Below are 6000 nucleotides of genomic sequence, written 5' to 3'. Positions count from 1 at the left end.
GGTTTGGGGTATGAGGATAGAGAATAAGTCAAGGATAACCTTAGATTGTTGGCTTTAGCAATTGAGTAGGTGACGATTTATCACATAATGATAATAACTCACACTTTATAGTTTTTATTATGGCCCTGTCATGGCTCTAACTACATCACATATATTACTTCATTTAATCCCCACTGACACCACCACAAAATAGGTACCATTTCCATCACCCTTATTGTACAGAGAAGGGGAGGGAGGGATGGAAAGATTAAGCTCACTCAACTACTGGGGCGCCTGGGTGGCTCAGTCAGTTAAGCGTCTGACTCTTGGTTTGGGCTCAGATATGATCTCACAGTTTCATGAGTTTTGAGCCCCGCATCAGGCTCTGCACTGACAGCATGAAGCCTGCTTGGGATTCTCTCTCTCCCTTTCTCTCTGCCCCTCCCCTGCTCACATGCTGTCTCTCTCAATGTAAATAAATAAACTTAAAAAAAAAAAAAAAAAGCTCACTCAGCTTTTAAATTCCAGCCAATATTTGAACCCAGGATCTGCGGGCTCCAGAGTCTGTGTGCTTGCCATGGTGTCATCCTGTCCGGTATTTCCAAGTTGCTGCACACTAGAGGATGAACTGATCGTAGAAGACGAAACGAAACTTTTGCTTTTGACATTCTGTATGCAACGCCTAGTGGGGCAATGTCAACTACACAGCTGGACGTGTGAGTATGGAATTCAGGGGCTAGGTCAGCCTGGAGATACCGATGGAGTCATCGGCACATGACAGATAGTGTTTAGAGTCATGGGGTTGAACTGGATATACCTAACAGCAATCTCTAACAAGGTTCAGAAGAGGCCCAAAGCCACGCCCTGGGGTCCTCCAGCTTGTCATTTTTAGATAGGAACTCACTTGAGACCCTGAGAAGCAGTATCCAGGTGAGGTAGAAAGAACCCCAGAGGACCCTGGATTTCTAGAACCTACGAGATTGAAGTGTTGGCTTGATTCTCTGCCAGCCTCTGTCCTCATGGTGGCAGCTGGGCTGCAGTAGTTCAGCTTATATCCTTTCAAGCTTAAGGCTCATAAAGAAGAGAGAGACTCTCCTCCCAGGGAGAACATCCTAGAATTCACTCTGACTGGACCTTCTTGGGCTTATTCCAGAATTCTGTACCAATCACTGTGACTAGGGAGCCCTAGTGTAGGATCCCACCCACAACATATGGAACTGCACCATCCACTCTTGTTTATACTTTGTGTGACATTATCACCAGAATTTCAAAATCACCATGGCTAGAAAGTATACAGGGACACGATTTCTATGAAGAGAATGCTTTCTCGCCAGTATCCAAGAGCCAAAAGATTAACTTACCATGCCAAGGCTGCTGGCACTCATGGCTGTCCATATCTAAGCTCCAAATATGCCTTCTCTGTCTCAACTACTCTACGCCTCATCTAAATGGTACAAGTAAGTGGAAAATAGAAAGTCACCAGAGCTTCATTTCGGATCAACTGCTCTGAAAACAGTTCTGGTTAAGAGAAATGTAACCACATGATTGGGAAGCCATTTCACCCACTCTCTTGTAGGAGTTTCTATCCTGTCATAGAGGGTAAGGTTAGGAACTGGCCATGCTTAGAATTTGCACCATTCTTGGCTACAGAGGTCCTTTGACCCTTTCCCCTTATCTCTTCTCCTTATCCCCTTGGCATTCATTCACTCATTTATTCATTCAACAGCAGTTTATTGAGCACCTACTGGATAAGGCACTGGTTAGGTCCTGGAGACAGAGTAGTAAAAGAATCCAACAAAACCCCTCCCATCATGAAATTTAAATTCTAATAGAGGGAGACAGATGACACTAAATTAAAATAATATGTAAGTAACTTACACAGCATGTTAGGGGTGATATATACTATCGAGAGGGCAAAAAAAAAAGGATGTGGAGTGCCGTGACAGGAGATGTGCAATTTTAAAGAGGATGGCCACTTCTCTTAAGTAATTTTTCTGTGCCAACTATCTTTTTTTTTGAAATTATTATTATTTTTCTTTATGTTTATTTTTGAGAGAGACAGACAGAGTGTGACTGGGAAAGGGGCAGAGAGAGAGTGGGAGGCACAGAATCTGAAACAGGCTCCAGGCTCTGAGCTGTCAACCCAGAGCCTGATGCAGGGCTCGAACTCGGGAACGGTGAGATCATGACCTAGGCTGAAGTTGGACGTTTGACCGACTGAGCCACCCAGGCGCCCCATAACTATCTTTATGTATAGAGAATGTTTTCCTGATTAGTTAAAAGCTTAAAATCAGTGATGCATGAAGACATTTAATGGAAGGGGAGGAGTGGGGGTCCAGAGGACATCAGTGGACCATCCCTGGTCCTCAAAGGCTGTGGATCAGAGTTTATTCTTGGGAAGGTGGGCCAAGCATGACTTATCCTAAATCCTGGAATTATGGCTTGTCTAGTTTTGAAGGGTGGGGAGTAAAATGAGTTGGAGGAAGCTTTGGGTAGGAGCTGAATAGGCAAGTGGGGCCTCCTTCCCCCTGGAGAATTCTCAGTCTCATCCCTATTCCCCACAGCAGATGCAAACACCTGAGTTTATGGCTGGGGTTCTCCCTCTCCCTCCTACACCCAAAGCAGCAGAGAGCTGGGGTGTGGCACCCTCCAGTCTCGGGGGACATAGGGAGAAGCCATTGCTGGGCAATCTCTGGCTGAGCAGAGTGGATTTTGTGTGGGTAGAGAAGAAACACAATGTATTATCCAGGGCATGCTTCTCTCTATTAAAATTATGTGAAACATTAAAATCAACTACAGTGTACCATTTGTAGTTAGGCTTGGCTAAGATTTCAAACTTATTGTTAAATAAGTGGCCCATAGGACATTTTAGGGTATGTCTTTCAGACGAAGAAAAGGTAAAAGGAGTATACATGTGAAAAGATGATCAATTTGACAAGTTGCCAGGGAAATGCAAGCTATAACAATGTGATGCCATTTTCGGTCATCAGGCTGGCAAAATGGAAAAATATTGACAATATCTAATGCTAGCAAGAATTTGGGGGAAATTAGCAATATAAGAATTATAAGAAATAATTCGGCAGTATTTAGCACATCTGGTGACCCTACAATCCTGCTTCTAGAAAACATCCCTATAAAAATAAAAACACAGATGAGGAGACACACACACACACACACACACATATACACTTATTACAGCCTGTTTTGCAGGGACTATAAAACCAAAACAACAAACTAAAATAGTTGAATAAATTATGCTGTCCTCATTCCATGGACTATTTTGCAGCTATTAAAATGAACATACATATATTTGGAAAGATGCCCCTGATGTGTTGAGTTGTAAAGTTGAAAGGTAGAATAAATGTGATGCTGTTTGTGTCTCTAATAAAAAGAGAAAGATATGTGTATATATATCTTTTATTGTTGTTGTTGATAAAAACAGAAAAATTATGGCAAGAACTAGCAAACCATCATCACTGGTTCATGGAAGGGGGAGGTAAAGAGACAGAGAGAGATGACGATTTTCTTTATATGTCTTGATATTATTTTGATTCTACAGCAACATATATATATATATATATTTTTGAAGTAATAAATTATAAAAGAGAAAAGCAAAAGAATGACTGTGAGAAAATATGGCCCAAGAGCCCAACAAGGATTCACTAACTGTTGGGAATGCATTTGAAAGAGAATAATCCCCTGACATTGAAAGCACCCAAAACCATGCCTTTGGAAAACAAGCGGGGAAACGTGGAACCATCTCATCCAGAAGAGAGATGAGGGGAAGAAATGACGGAGCTGAGACGGAAATGAGTAAAACGCTTGCTGTTTGCAAATGTTTAACATGTGGATGTGTCACCCAATGTCCATTCTCCCCCTCTCTCACAGGACAGAACTCTTGATTTTTAACTGAATGCATGCCTCCCCAAATACAGACTGCATTTTCTACCTTGCTTGGGGCCGGGCGTGACTCTGTAACCAAGTTCCGGCCCTGCGCTGTGCACACACACAGGGTGCATGTAAGTTCCAGCCTGAACCTTTACAGGGAAAGGACAGAGCCTCTTCTTCCCCGTCATGCCTTCCAACTAATCCACCTGTCCCATGGAGGATGTGTCACAAGTACTCTGAACCTCAAATTTTGGAACTAGGAAAACAGATGATGAATTTCAAGAGGATAGATTTCAGGCCGATCCAAACAAATTTCTAATAGGCAGAATTAGAGATAGAAAGGGCTTTTCCGGGAAGTATTTTGTCTCTTTTAAGTGCAAGTGCTGTATGAGAGCAGTGTTATAAAGAAGATTCTGGTACAAGATGCAAAATTGGACAATACAGTTGGATTGGTCCTTTCAAGTTAGGAGGTTCTATGTTCCTGTGAAGTCCAAATTTCAAAGCGTTTCTGTGTTGGGCTAAAAAAAGATGACGGAAGTTTATTACAGTGCATTTTTCTGAGGCCACATTTACTACACATCAGTGGAAAGTGTAAAACTCCAGAGTCATCCTAGACTGCTTCCTCAATACTGCTCCCCCCTCAACCAGTTGGTCTCCAAGTTCTTTCCGTTTGACCTCCTAAATATCTCCCAAATCCATTTCCTCTCTTCCAGCTTCACTGTCACTATTTTGCTTCCCCGTTGTTTCACTCCAAAAACATTTCCTGAATATCTGTTGCACGACAAGCACCATGTTAAGCACTGAGGACACAATGCTGAACAAGACGCTGTCTGTGCCTTTAAGAAAGAGATAAGCAAGCAAACAAAAAAGTACAATCTGATGTGCTAAATGCTATTCTGAAAATATGCTGTGCAAGGGGCACAGCCTGGGAATGGGGGCTTGGAAGAGGGAATCAAGCAAGGAAGGCTTTCTGGAAGAGGTGACACAGCTGAGCTGAGTCTCGAAGAAAATCTCCCCAAATATTGCCTCCTCGGTGCAGTGAGTCTTGCCCTCCACCCCATGCACTCTGTATATTTCTCCATTTTGCTTACATTTCACCGTATATTTATCTTCCTATCTCCCTTCCTAGGTCCTAACTTGCTAGAGAAACTGTGAGTTTTATTTATCATTATTAGCTTAGCCATGACTGCATGACAAGCACATAGTACACATTCAATCAATATCCATAGAATTGATTGGTTTTCATTTTAGCTAGTAACTCACAGCCCTGGTGAAGGACTCCATTTTTATGAATCCTTCTCATGTGTAGTAATTCGCGGCACAGTTCCACATCAACTTTTGAGACTTTCTGCTCAGCCTGACTGAACTTTCACTTTTTGTTACTACCATCGTGTATACATCTGACCGTTCCAGAAGACTCCCTAACAGGAAGGACAGTGACTCTCATAGCCTTCCTCCCTGGGAAGCTGCATCAACCATGGCCTACCTGGGAAGACAGTGCTCTCCCAGAGGGCTGCAGAAGGAAGGACGAGGGCCACACTGCCATCCCAGGATCCTCTGTCAAGAGCGTCAGTCATAAGTACCGTGGAATGACTGACTGGGTGAATGTGCTTTCGTACCTTCATCTCTGGAAACAATGACAAGAGCTCTGAAACCAGTATGAAACCTGAACATCGTGGCTTGACTTTTTTTTTTGCATGTTATCTGTGGGCAGGTTAAAATGATCAAGTTCTATTTTCTAAGCTGGACCAGAATGAGGTAGTGGAAATTCATTATAATGCAGTGTTTCCCAATGTGTAAGACACATTCCACCCAGGGTTTGCAAGATGATTCTATGTGGTACGCAAATGAACGTGTTTTAGTTAAGAATTTATCTGTTTAAGGGGCACCTGGGTGGCTCAGTCGGTTAAGCGTCCGACTTCGGCTCAGGTCATGATCCGTGGGTTTGAGCCCCGCGTCGGGCTCTGTGCTGACAGCTCAGAGCCTGGAGCCTGTTTCAGATTCTGTGTCTCCCTCTCTCTGTGACCCTCTCCCGTTCATGCTCTATCTCTCTCTGTCTCAAATATAAATAAACATTAAAAAAAAAAATTAAAAAAAAAGAATTTATCTGTTTAAGTTTAGCAACCTATTTTA

Source organism: Panthera pardus, unplaced genomic scaffold (assembly GCF_024362965.1).
Source record: "Panthera pardus isolate Hobbes unplaced genomic scaffold, ASM2436296v1 HiC_scaffold_6, whole genome shotgun sequence".
Lineage (NCBI taxonomy): Eukaryota > Metazoa > Chordata > Mammalia > Carnivora > Felidae > Panthera > Panthera pardus.
Note: the sequence above shows the minus strand (reverse complement) of the source record.